This window comes from Aplidium turbinatum, chromosome 18 (assembly GCF_918807975.1).
Source record: "Aplidium turbinatum chromosome 18, kaAplTurb1.1, whole genome shotgun sequence".
Lineage (NCBI taxonomy): Eukaryota > Metazoa > Chordata > Ascidiacea > Aplousobranchia > Polyclinidae > Aplidium > Aplidium turbinatum.
This window is the reverse complement of record NC_137489.1, coordinates 17,914,780-17,929,705: the sequence shown is the minus strand read 5'-3', so window position 1 is coordinate 17,929,705 and position 14,926 is coordinate 17,914,780. Positions and strand designations below refer to the sequence as shown.

The 14,926-nt window shown below is 36.1% G+C and overlaps 1 pseudogene; it reads left to right on the top strand.

Annotated features, from left to right (window-relative positions):
- The first annotated feature begins 13,547 nt into the window (after positions 1-13,547).
- LOC145787232 (uncharacterized) lies at positions 13,548-14,699 on the top strand (annotated as a pseudogene).
- Positions 14,700-14,926: the final 227 nt, after the last annotated feature.

Sequence of the window (14,926 nt, the reverse complement as noted above, 5' to 3'; positions counted from 1 at the left end):
ACTAGTAACTGTGACTAGTAACTGTAACTAGTTACTTTTTAAAATCTGTAACGGTAACTCAGTTACTATTTTGGCCAAGTAACTGTAACTGTAACTCAGTTAATTTTGAAAGCAACTTTGCCCACCTTTGCTGGTAACGTAACTTATATCACGAAGAGACTTTACACTCAAGCTCATTGAATGTTTGTGTCACCAACTACAGAACAACACAACTATTGTCATGACACCTGGGTCAAGAATACGCAGGAAGTGCTATAGAAGAGGCTGTAACAATGCAACGACATTTAGGTGTTACGCAGGGGGTCAAACTTTTAATTTTTTGAAAAAACTGGAGAAATTTAACTTTCCGTTTTAACATAATTTGTTTTATAATTTTTCTACTGACTACTTATAAATTGTAAGTGGGATGTACCCAGAACTTTCCTATGTAAAGGCATGTTCGAAGATTAACTTTTTCGCGCCCAGCGGTTTTGCACGGTTTGACTGCAAAGCCCAGGCATTTTTGCTATTTTATCTATAACTTTAACGAGTTGACACGCGTGGTACCGATTGTGTATTTTAATATGGAATATCTCATTGGAAAGATAATTTCAAGTTCTGACTATAACTGTTAGAACTTATTTTCCTAATACAACATATTTGAAGATCCAGTATTTTCAAAATGTGTATTTTTTTAACTTTTTTTTTGTTAAAAATTTTGTGAAAAATGAACCATCTTACAAAAAAAAATACTCCCACCTTTTCTGTAGAAGCTAAAAAGATATTTTTTCCTCAGTGAACTTCCTAATGATATGAAGCGTTAAGGAAAAATTAAACATTCCTTGTTCCTTTAGTAGGCTACATACTTTCCTTTTAACTGTTGGTTAAAGTAACCACACTTTGTCAAATTTGAGCAATTTTTTTTTTGAAAAACACGAGAATATCAATAAAATAAGCATTTTACAAGGGACCAGTAAATTTATAGATATTCTGTTACAAAGACAAAGTTTTATATCACGCATCAAACAGCATCATTTTAAAATGATGCTGGGCGTTTCACATTAAACCGCTAATCATTTTAAAATGATGTTGGGCACGAAAGAGTTAAGGTTTACTGCCCCCGCATCAACAACTAAAATGCTGAATTTTCACCAATTTGAAATGATATTTTGTCATTGCTCAATAAACAAACGTCGCAAAAGGGCGAGATGGTGTTAACGCTGTACGCTCATTTATGTTCTGTCCACTAACTTTGCAGGATGATACGAACTGACAAACTATAAGACGTAGTCTTGCTTAAATTATAAGCAATAGTAGAGTAGTGCGTGGCAAGACTAGTCACATTTTGGTATTATTGTGTATATCTTCACATAAAGTTAAAAATGTCTCAATTTTTAGTGTTAAACAGTTGTACTAAGGCTTCCTTAAACAAGATGGCAAAAAAAATGAGATTTATTTTTAAGTTATGTTATTACAACATCATTTTTACGACAGAGTCAAATGACTGGTTTTGCCCCTAAGTAAGGGTAAAACAGGTCAGTGTTTTTTTGATAAAGGAAAGAGTATATTCACACATAAAAAGTGCAGTTACACATACAAAGTGCACTACTGCAGCACATTTGTTCAGAACAGACATCAGCAAACATGCTGGATTCTATTTTATGACATTATTTGTTCAATTGCTGTGCCGAGTAACCATGGTTCTTCTTGACGACAAAACAAACTGAGCAAGGAAGATTATGACAAAATTAGCCATTTTGTTCATGACAATGAGGTCCACATGGTAGGCTACATTACAGTTGTCAAATGTTAGAACAATTGCTTTGTGACCAATAGATACAAACACAATCAAAAATACACTTCAAATGTTTTCTAGTAGCCTCTATAGTTCAATATTGTTACATTTATTTTAAATCTTTCATTTGGGATTTTTTGCGTTTTTGTCCAAACTTTGACGCACACTTTCTATAAAAAAACATTGAAAACCATTGTTAAATTTTGCATGGTAGCCTTACCATATCTTAGTGAATACGTGGACAAAATTAATTTCAGTGCAAATTTTCACTGGGGTCATGGGCAACCAAGATATTAAAAGGACCCCACCTTATTGCTTTTTTTTCATTTCGACCCACGTTTCACATTAAATAAACTCCCAAACCCTTTAATATTTTGTACTGATATTTTCTCAGTTTATCGAGAATCTTATAAACAACATTTTTACTAAATTTCAGCCAAAACCAATCAAAAATGAGGTCTTGGCAAAGTTTTAAATTTTGGAAAATCTTAGCCCAGAGCTGGAAACGGCCAACTTTGGATGTCTATGACCTTTTAGAGTGACAATGTAAACGATGTTGTTTTTTCAATATTTGGAAGAAGTACTATCACCTGTAAAAAATTTGGGTTGTTACCTAATTTGGTTTAGCAGTGATAGGGCCTCAAACATGGCCAAAAATCAAAAAAATCGTGCCCCCTTGGCATACCCCCCCCAAAACTAAATGCTTGGCTCACACTAGGATAAGCTGATTTTTGATTTAATAGGCAAATAATACCCTATGAACCAAATGCTAAATTCTTTGGTTAAAGAATTTAGCATTTTCACCAATTGAGGCAAAAATTTGGCACAGCACTTCTTGACTGACTTGTGTTGCCCCAACCAAAATAGCAATGACTGAACAAAAATAAATACCCAATAAAACTAATTTCCAAGGAAGAACTACAAAATGAGTAGTTTTGAGACAAAGTACCATAATTGTAATTTTGTTTAAACTAGAAAGTCTTGGTTTAATTAACAATTTTCATGGTGTAATGCTCTGTTTAGTCGAAACCACAAAAAAAAAGTTAGTCCAAAATATGAAGGTAAAATTTTACACCAACTTACGTTTCGCAACCTAGACCGAGACAGCAAGCAAAAACTGCACAGCAGTTGCTGTTGTCGCATCACAAAAGAACCACCAAGTGCTCTAAAGCATTTTTTTGAGTGTATTATTTCCCAAAAAAAAGTTATGCTTGATTAAAATCAAACTGACCGGTTTTACCCGACGACTTGTTTTGCCCCGAACTACCCTACCTACGTTTGATCAGTTGCAGCTATAAAACGCAACCTATAATTTACTTCAGAGTAAAAGCAATATGATCTGCAGGTTCCGTAAATGAAATGTACTGTACAGTTCCACGTGAAGTGTTATCATGATTTTGTTTACACAAGTTTGTCATTTACAAACCATTAAACATTCACTTGATAGGCTACTACAGAACCACATACAAGAGTAAACTTTGTTTGACAGCAATGTAACGATAAAAAAGAACTTGTGTTAAAAAATAAAAAAAAACGAAATTGTGTCAAAAATATAAGAAACAACAAGGTCTTTTAGTCAGTTCCCCAGATTTTGCTCAAATTTAGTTCTGGCTGAAGTCTAATGAATCATAAAATCTTGTTTCGACTGGAACCTAGAAATTTTTCTTCCTATGATGAGCATCTGTTGTGTGTGGCAGAGAAAACGTAGAAAACAACTGTTGTGAAGGCATCTTTGTTTTGATGTGCTCTTTTATCACATTGCTGTCAACACTACGCATCGCTGGGGGTTCCGTAACTGGAATATTTTGCCAGTCTATCATCTCAAAGTAACGTTCGGAACTGAACTGCAATATTGACAGGGTGAATTTTTGGTTTGCTGACGAGTGCTGTGAGATGATAATATTCTTGAATTGAAAATTCTTCTTCATCCTAGTTCCCTTACATACTCTTTGGTATAACATATGATTGCAATCAAAATATTTTCAGGATGGGCATAAAACGCATTCCTCTATATTACTGTGTTGAGGATATTGCGAGCTTTATTCGATAGCTTCTGAGCAGAGTGTAGAATTTTAAAGAAATATTTTTGTCCATTAGTGAAATTGCTTTCTTTTATAATAGCAAACCATGCTGGAATATAAACATTCATAATATAGTCCACACGTTCCACCAATACAGCTGACGCGTTAGATGCAACATATAAACGTAGAATTCTATTGGCTGTGTTCAACCATCTTGAGTGGTTCATCATACCTGGACTCCTATGTGCGAAATGAATTGATATATCTCCACTTTTCACTGTTCTGTGCATGTGTAGAAGATATTTTTGGTAAGTGCTGAGGTCATTTTCATCAATTTCAATCTCTGGTGCCGAAACTGCTTTATATTTTACAACATTTAGTTGTGTGACAGTGGCTAGCTGCTTTATAATGGGCCCAGTGAAGCTATCAGGTCTGCTAGTATTGCCATATCTTTTATAAGATGCCTAAGAGGCAATTCATTACTATGGAGTAGGCATATTATCCATTGAAGTGGCTTTTGGAAATGATCTTCCAGGAGCTTTATCACGACGCCTTTTTGACCTGTGTTTATTGCGGATCCATCGCATCCAATTGCCATTACATTATTGTAACTAATTCTATTGGATCCAAGATATTCAAGAATCCCGGTAGCTATTGACACATTAGATCAGTTGGCTGCAGTAAAATGACCAATGAAATGAGAACTTGGCTCCTCAAGTAAAGTGATGTGTTCTTCAACTGCGAAATGTTTTCGAAGTCGCCCAGCAATTTCATTTTGTTTGATGGTTTGATCTTTTCGGCCATCAAAATAATATGCTTTGCAAATTCAGGCACATGATAGGCTTACTTTCTATTTGAATTGTAAACCTCATTTTTTTTCTTGCTCTTCTCACTTTGCTTTTATCTATGACTGATTGAGATTCGCTATCCGTTACAACTCCCGCATCTTGTAGAAATGATGAAGCAATAAGTGCTGCAAACCTATCTGAAATACCAGTACGATCGCATGATTCAGTAAATACTACTAAACTGGAAGTAACCTTGCTTTTTCTGGGGTTTTCCGAGGCAAAACTGGGTTGATAATCAAAATCTTTGCAGCGTTCTTCATTGGATGACAAAGTTTTTGAGCTTAATAAGAAGTTAAAGGTGTTTTAACCAAAGCGCTACTTGTGCTTGCTCCTGGGTCTCCACATAAAGAACGGAATTGTTCTGATCTTGCGACTCTCCTCGGAAAACGTTTAAAATTAGATTTTGTGGCCGATTTATCATGTTTATCAATCACCATTATGCAAGTTGTTCTTTGATCAAGAAGGAACTGTTGTTCTGTAACAGGGACACGATTTTCCTGCGGGCAAGTACATTGCGGAAAATTGGAACACTTAGGCTACAACAACCGATTTCAAATATTTTTGCTTTGCAGATTCTTTCATTTGGTCCAAATTTAGCTGAAATTTAGGCCCACCTCTAGAATTTGACTTCAAAAGGTTATTCATTTTTTTTGTAACTCTTTATCATAAATATGTACCGATGTTCGTACCTCATTTTTACAGTGGCGCCGCCAGACCTTTATCAATAGGGGGCAAAATATTGACAGTGCAAGACAGTAGTGTAGTCAGGAATTTTGAAAGGGGGGGCTGTTGACGGCCGGCGGGCAAAGCCCGATGGCGTGTTCGCTGAAGGAGACACTTAGCGGCGGGGGGTCTGGGGGGCCTTTCCTAGAAAATTTTGGAAAATTATTTTCAGTTTGGTGCATTCTGAGAAAATTTTCAACAAAATTGTGGGTATGAATGTTCCTGTAAAATGGTGCTGTCCGGTGGCGTAGCAAAAGGATAAGATCATGTTTTCTTCGGCATTTTTCGGAAATAAAGCTAAGTCTCTATGTTTTCTTGTTGCTAATTCCAGGCTGAGATATTTAAATGTTTGGTATTGGCAAAACTTGATCTTTTCATGCAGTTTCGTTTAAAATTAGGCAAACTTTGTTTTAGAGACATAGATTGATTGCTTTTTTTTGCGACATTATTACAGTTTTATCATTTATCAATTTTCTCCTTGGTTGATCCAAAAAGCGATCTTATTCCGGTAAGTCACTAACTTTTATGCTTTAAAGTCAACCCAAAGTTTAGAAAATGTAACGTCATAGACGTCATACATCTTAATGAGTGTCAAACAAAAAGCTTTGAGAGAAGGAAGTTACTTTATTTCTGATATATTCAAGTTTTGTATAACGAATAGCTGTTTAGACGTTAATCTAGATCGAACAAGCGATCTTAGCAGTTACAGTTGGCTTGCATTCTTGCACAGTTTGACGTGAAATTACATCACAGGCTAAAGCTTTTTTTGCAAACAATGTATTAACACTCCCAAACCCCCCTCCTTGGCTACGCCACTGGTGCAAGACAGTGATATATTATTTAATTTCTCTTGTTTTCTACTGCTATTGTTTACTGCAATATAGCCTACCAAAAGTCCCACATTTTTGACATGATTTTGACTAGTCTGTTAGTTGACAGAGAAATTATCAAATACTGTACTGAAACGTTTTGAAATCGTTTTTCTATGCTTGGAAAATACAGATGTAAAAGCATAGTAGTTATATCAAACGCAGAGGCGGTCACATGCGTATTGCGTAGCCTATGACTTTGTGAGAATTGAGGCTAATAAAAGTTAATGGAATAAATATACTGTGACGGCCACCGGGCGTAGTTCAACTGCAATAAATGCTCAGCCGGCGTTAAATGATTTTTTATTCTTAATATTTCTTCTTCCTATCCACGAAGATTTCATAGGAAAATGTACAATATCAAATGATAAGTTTAAAACACAACATTAGAGAACAATTTTTATACTGTATTTCTTAAGATGCCAAAAATGCAGTATGACGGAACAATACAGTTAAAGTCAAGTTGTTTCTACGTTTGTTAGACGTAAAAACAAGCTACACTGAATGTAAAAATAATCAATAAAAACGCCAACCCCAGCCAGTTAAATCTGCTGATTTTACATCGATTCAACGTCGTAGGGCGTTGAATCGATGTAAAAATTGCACAATCTTGCTCGCGGGGACGCAAGTCTTCTAGTTTAAAAGCAATAAGCAACGCAGTATCATCAGAAATAAAAACATGAAAAAAGAATTTTACTACAAGTAAAACGTATTTTAATGTCTAATAAACGTAGGAGCATGTTGACTTTAGTTGCATTATTTCGTCATACTGCATTTATCTTAATACGTATATAATATAATTGTTCGCTCATTTTGTGTTTTAACTTTATCATCATTATATTGCGCATGAAATCTTCGTGGATAGGATAAAGAAACATTAAGAATAAAAAATCATTTAACACGATGGAGCATAATTGCAGTTTAATAGAATAAACTTTAACTAATATTAACAGGACTATAACATACCAAGCTGTTGAAAACTCGACAGGGAAAGCAAAATGCGACATCCTTAGCTTCTGAATACTCCAGCCGGAGATAGTCATCAAATCACTGGTTACTTACTGTATTACTTTAGTAGACTTCGTTGAGTTAAATCTACATTATATCCTTGAAACATTGAATGACCCACTGCTGTATGCACTGCCATCACTCAAGAACCAAGCAAGAATCAATCTGTTGAACAGCCGGTAACAATTGTTACGTGAATAGAATCACAAAATCTTAATAATAACAGCAGCAAGAAGAGCAAGTTTCAAATAAAAGAGAAAGCTTTTATCCCCCCCCCCCCCCCTTGCCACTTGAGTTGACTAGTTGGGATCCAAATATTAAAAACATAATAACAATACGTAATAATAAAAAAAATTAAAAGATGATGCCCAAAACATTGGAGAGGCAGCTGCCCTCCTCTTCCGGCGCCACTGCATTCGTATCATCCTGCAAAGTTAGTGGACAGAACATAAATGAGCGTACAGCGTTAACACCATCTCGCCCTTTTGCGACAAGTTTGTTTATTGAGCAATGACAAAATATCATCTCAAATTGGTGAAAATTCAGCATTTTGGTCGTCGATGCGGGGGCAGTAAACCTTAAGCTCTGAACATGCCTTTACATAGGAAAGTAGTTCTGGGTACATCCCACTTACAATTTATAACTAGCCAGTAGAAAAATTATAAAAAAATTATGTTAAAACGGAAAGTGAAATTTCCCCTTTTTTTTCAAAATATTAAAAGTTTGACCCCCCTGCGGGGGCAGAAGATGCACTCCCAAACTGATGTAATTTTGCAAACGTAATTTTTTCATGCATGTGCCACTTTTTATGACCAGCCGTTTTTGAATTTCGAAAAGAAGTCAAAAACGGCCCACACAGTTGATTAATCGCTAGAATGCGAATTCTTGCAGTACTTATTTCTAAATCACTGTTCTTTTTTTTTCTGAATCGACAATGTCTTTTTCACAGCAGAAGTGCAACCTTATGTTTGTTCTTTTACAATCTTCGGCCATGTTATAGTCTTCATTTTATTTACGTTGATTTTATGTAACTTGTGACCTGCCTCACTAGTCACTACATAATAACATTCAGCGTTTTCTGGTACAGACGCTGGAATTGATTACCACCGCACAACGCGTGTAATCAATTAAGCGTGCTGTACCACGTTCCTTAGTTGATTGTTTTGCGTTTCTTTCTTACTATATATTGTGTTGCTTTGATACACTGAATCAGTAAGTAACAAACCAGCTCAGTGGCCGAGTGGTTTCGCCTTCGGCTCTGGTGTTGGTAGATCTGAGATCGATTCCAGGTCGGGTCAAACTGAAGACTTTAAAAACGGTACCGATTGTGTTCTATCATGCATAGCGCAGTGAGAATGAGTCGGGTAATAATGTGATAACATCGTAAACCTGATATAAATTAAAAATGAGCCCTGTCGCTAAAAGACCTTAGCTGTTGTAGAGCGACAATAAATAAAACCATAACATTATTATTATTATTATTAGTAAGTAACAAGAGGTAAATGGTTTTCTCACTTGGTTGGCTACTACTGTTATAATTGCTTATTTTATATTAAACGTCTGGAAATACAAAACACAAATAAACAGAAAATGGGGAACATGAGAGGTGAAGCGACTGCTGCAGTGTTCTTGTACAGTTCCACTTCTGAGTCTGTAGATGTTGATTCAACAATAACAAAGTTACATAAAAAATGTTGTAACTTTAGATGTACGTCCACATTACCACTTAAAAAATATGGTTTAAAAACATGTAAAACAAAAGCAGCACAATGTCTTACAAAGTCGCGCTTTACAACAATGTAGCCTACTCACATAAGCGGAAATTGTCTTACAAAATGCTGGATTCATCATGCATCTGCTATTTGGGATTCATTTATAGACTCACCGCAACCGTTTTACAACCAAAGAATCAACAACTATGATCTCACGTCATTCGTTTTACAACCACACAATCAACAACTACGATCTAAATTTTAAGTCATAAATGGAAAGAATATTGAACAAAGAATCCACCATATCGTGTAAACATTATCGACGATCCAACGCTACCACTTCCAAATTGTTCGACATGCAACAAAAAGGAATGAATCAGTTATAATGGAATTTTATCCCGTCATTCCCAAATTGCTACCGCTTTTCATGGGGCTATCAAAATACACCAGTTTGTATAAATTGTAAAAAAGCAGGCAAATTGTTGATCATTTGATTTTAGACTGTCGATGGACTGCAATCCTCTGTGGTTTCAACACTGTTTACCAATGTGAAAATATTTCAATAAAACTAGCTTGAAGAGAACGAGCTTCAAGTGTGAAAATGTCGTACGAAGCTATTACTGCATAGGGGATGTCTTAACACCTTTTAGCTTCTTAATATGTTGTAAATGTTTAGATTAGTTAGCCTAGTGGTCTTCAGAAGTCAACGCTACAAAAATATCTTCGTTATTTAAATTTAAAGTAAAAGTAAACCATACGATCAAGTAATACCACGAGGTTAAATTTTTAAATACTGTGAAGTATATCCTTATGCCAATTTTTGGAGTATGTTGTCACCGTATGATTTCATACTACAGCAGAAATTTTTCAATTTTTAAGTCTTGCATCTGATTTAAAATGTTGTCACATTATTACCCGACCTATCCTCACTGCGTTATGCAAGAAAGAACACAATTCGTACCGTTTTTAAAGTTTTTAGTTTGACTAGACCTGGAGTCAACTTTAGATCTACCAGCACGAGCTGAGGGCCAAACCACTCGGTCATTGAGCTGGTAGTAGACTCACGAAAAGTGATATTAACCGCCATGGGTTTTATACTGAGAAAAGAATGTAATTGAGGTGAGTACAAAGCGTTGATTTGATTGCAACGCCATGCGTTTAATCAAATCAGTTGTTTGTACCCTATAGACGAAAATGTTATGTTTATTTACCAAAAGATCAAACCGATAATAATTTTAGTTTTTTTGTGTTTTTTTTTGTATTGTAGTAGCGATGAGTGAGTACCGAATGAAGTAAATTAGAGTTGAGTTTAGAGCAATTCATTAAGCTTAACTACACGCTTTTAATGCACAAACCCTTACATTGTTGTACCGTTGATAGGGAAAACAAATAGCTGGAAACTAACTATGGTTGGTTTCTTTTAAAAGCGGAAAAGGACCGTTCTACAAGGTACCGTACCTGAAATGCATCGTTGATTGTGAAAAACACTTGTGAAAAAGAAACACAAGCAGAAAAAGACTCCTTACCTGTTCAGCTTTATGGCAAGGTATATTGATTGTTTAAAGCCAACAACCATATTGTTCGGTCCGAAAATTAGCCCAGGATAAAGAAACTTGTCTGGATCCAAAGTGATCTGAGGTTTCACTGCGTTATTCCATTCCTGATGAATTTTCCAACCTGAACAGTTTATTTTGAAGTCTTCTTCTAACGAACGAGCAAGTGTTGAGGTTGTTTGATCTGAAGAATCATTTGATTGTAAAACATCATCCATCTTTCCAACATTGTTGTAAAATTGCACCTATTCAACTTTGTTTGTCAAAAAATAGTGCAAACATAAAATAATCAGCATCAAAGAAAAGTTATTGCATAACATGACTTGGAGGTTTGCATGTTAGGTCTACAATAATGTTTTTAACTTCTGTAGCATGTAGGCTACTGTATACTTGTGGTGAAAAATGAATAGGCTTACTTTGCATTTAGATAACCTGGAATTCAACACAAGTATGAGAAACTGTCTTAGAATCAATCTTAGAATCTAAGATGTCAATTTTAGATTTGGTCAGGCCTTCCACATTCAACTGCAGCAAGGTGATGCCTTCCCATACGATAACCGAAGTTGCCCGCCCTGAACAGCTAATAGACATGAAGGGCGTATGCTCTGGGTCGGCATCACTCTGTACATAATGGAGTTGCATAGAGCTCTATGAGCTACAATTTCTCTCGCACAGCTGCTGTCTCGTATTGCTGTCTCGCTCAGCACAGCTGATTTATTATTATTCATGTAAAATTGAAAAACATATTGCCCCACAGATAATACACACAAACATACCATAGGCTATCTACTAAAAGGAGTCCTTTGATTTACTTCTAATTAGGGAATAACAGTAAATATGAAAAAGTGGGGAAAATACGAGTAAAAAATATTTAAAAGAGCTTTTTATTATGTTAATTGCGATGGCCTAATCTTTCAACGGGTAACCTTCGTTTGTGTGAAGATCAGTTTTTTTCTGAGTTTTTCCGAAACATGAATTTAAATTCTGAATCTGCAAACACTTTGCTGTATCACTCGTGTATCACTCTCAACATCTCGTGCGCTGTCCAAAATACCCCCTGGACTCTTACAGTCATTTCTGACTATAAAATTCATACGTAGGCTATCATGCGAACATAATCAGGTAACGGATATAGGTACTTTTTATTGTGTTTCTAATGCATTAATCCAACTTTCGTATCCAATTCAATATCTCAATAACTGCTACAAACTGGAAGCTGCTTTAACAATTTCTCTGCCAGCATGCAGCAATATGTCAGTTTTGAGGCCCTTTCATAGCCTACCCTAACTTTACTTGGCCTCGCCGCAATTGCATCTATTTGTCGTTTGAGAACATCCTCAGAAAGCGTTGAACAGATTCGCCGCCTTGGCCACACTGAGGACAAGTTTACCATGTATTTTTGTTTCACTTGAAGTAATTTTCCAAACAGCAAAATTTATCATTTTTTACATTGATTCAATGTCTGCAGACGTTGAATCAATGCAAAAATGACTGATTTTGCAGTCCAGGTTGTAAACTAAGTATGTAAACAAAAAAAGCCTACACTGGGGGCTCGTCCAAACAAAACAATGATTAACGTCTAATTAAGTCGCATATATAATATGAACAATAATTGTGCACAAAAGGTTGGTGTCAAATAGCAAATTATATAGAATTTTATCAGATAGTTAGACAGTCTTAATATAATTAATTAAAGAACTGAAGATGCACTGAATAAGCGCGAAATATATTTTCTGTAATATCTACTGACAACTGATCCCTGTTACCTTAGCAATTGAGGTTTTAGCTTTTATAATTAATTAACTTATAAAACTATCAACAAACATGTAACATAAATGTTACTACATTGGTGACCTCCAAAGGTAAGTCGGGTTGAAAATGAATAAAAGCTTCATTAATAATTTGCGCCCAACTCTGGTGACACTCAAACAAGTAAGTTTAGAAAGATTCTCTCCAAAGTAGCTACGAAAAATCTGGTAAGTAGGCTATGCTACAAATTTTTATTTCTAAGGTAAAAAAAGCACATCATTATAAATATCTTTTAAAAACTTGTTACTTTATAACATTTCACACGTTAGTTTACCAACAATTTTGTGTAACCTACTGTATTTTTTAAGCGCAACACCGCAATATATTGCTTATCAAACGTAACTGATTTTGTTGTTTACTCATGAGAAGTAATAAAGCGAATTGTTCAGCGGAAAATTGCTTACATTAGCCGCCGATGTCGACAATTTTATTTACATGCTGAAGCGCCATTCGCCACGTCTAATGTTTTTAAACGTTTATATTAGATTCACTAATTGCCGACAAGTTGCCTTTTCAGGGAAACATAACCATGTAATTTTTTGTTGAAAAATCGTAGTGTCAAATGTAACTTGAATACTTAGCTCATTTTAATATTCCTTTTATTTTTCTTTAACCTACTTGCAATTAGCATAGGTTGACATAACAAATTGCAAGGCACGCGTCCCAATCTTATTTTATACAGACGTGCAGGCACCGCTCTACAAAGCGTTGTTGTTTCGCTCCCAAGCAACCATTTGCGATTTTTGTGCGTCTTTTTACTCCGACTAGGAGACATCGACTTTGCTACCCTTTTGTTGTCAGCTGAAACTATCAGTTCGTTTTACTCCGTGGCGCAAAGATATCGGAAATCATGCTAAGCCGCCTGCGCCCATGGAGGTTTGGTTATCGTTTTTCCTATTATTTTTTTAGAATTATTAGGAGCTAACATGATTTGAGAAACTTTGTTTAGCTATTTTGGCCACTGTTTTCTTTTGTTTAGAATGGGGTTGTGCGATCCACTCGGTGGCGCTACAACTGGGTCTTAGCAACACGCTCGCAGTGATTGCTTCAAGCTTTAGCACGCTTTGCGTAACGCGCGTAAAGCTGATATGGGTGGGATGGGAGTGCAGTTTTGTGTTGATGTGAAGATAAGAAGGTGCATATTACAAAGATTGATACATTTTAGGCTTGATTTAACGTTGCTGTGGCTATAAAAGCAAATAAGTAAACAGGCGTTTTCAAACACATTGCATGACAACACATTGCTTGAAAGCAAACAGTGTGCCATCAGTGTTCACTTTCAAACCAACACTTGCTACCTCAGGAAGAGGAGCGCGTTTGAAACGAAGATTAGAAAAGCTTTGTAACATTGAAAATTGGCAGCATGAAGAAGAGGTTGTTGATCATGCTGAATGTACAACGGAACCTCATTGCAAGAGAAGGAAAGCGACTTCAGTTGCAATTCAGTGCAGCCTGGATAGCAACGACAATAGCGGAGGAAGCGCTTCAACTGGAATGAGAATTGAACATTACAATGAAAATAAGCAAGTCATAAACTACTACACTGGTTTCGATGATTATGATAACTTTATGTTATTCTTGCGTTGCTTGGGGCCAGCTGCATATGACTTGAACTATATCAGCAGTAAACTTGACCCACCAAACCAGCTCTTTCTTACTCTAATGAAGCTAAGACAATCAAAGGAAACTAAAGAGCTGAGTTTTCTCTTTCACATTAGTGAAAGCACAGTTTCATTAATTTTCAGGGTATGGATCAACTTTATGTATTTTTAGCTAAAGGAACTTAATATTTGGCCATCTCGAGCTGTTGTGGATGAACACATGCCCACACAATTTCAAAATTCATTCCCCACAACACGTGTCATTTTAGATGCAACTGAAATACCAATCAATAAGCCAAGAAAAGTTGATGCTCAAAGCATGACGTTCTCCACTTACATGAATAAGAACACACTAAAAATTATGATTGGCATCACTCCAAATGGGCTGGTATCGTACGTAGGCCCATTAACAGGTGGATGTTCAAGTGATCGCCAACTTATCGAGCAAAGTGCTCTCTACAAGCAAGCTAATGAACACTTTTCACAAGGGGATAGCATCATGGCTGACAGAGGTATTCTTGTGCAGGATCTTTTTGCACCTTATGATGTTGCAATCAACACGCCTACCATGCTGAGAGGGAAGCACCAACTTGATGCAGATGTGGTTGTCTCGGATAGACGCATTGCATCATCACGCATACATGTCGAGCGTGTTATTGGACTGAGTAAGACATATAAAATTTTGACTAACCCCCTGCCTTACCAGTATGTCCCAATGGCATCACGTATCGTGTTTGTATGTTTCATGTTGTGTAACTTTCGTAAAACTATTGTTAGTTGATTTTGTGGTTTACTTTCTTTCTTAGCAAAATCTCATCGAGAGGTTTTCTTTGCCTACCGGCTTTCTCTTTTTTTATACTACGGTACCGCAGCAGCGTTCCTCCTCACATAACGTAGCTGGCCTTGCACCATTGCTGGTGATGCGGCCATGTGTTTTTATAATTATTTTTTCTGATTGTAAGCTGCTTTATAATGCATGTTATAACGCTAGCTCGTTTTGCCGCATCT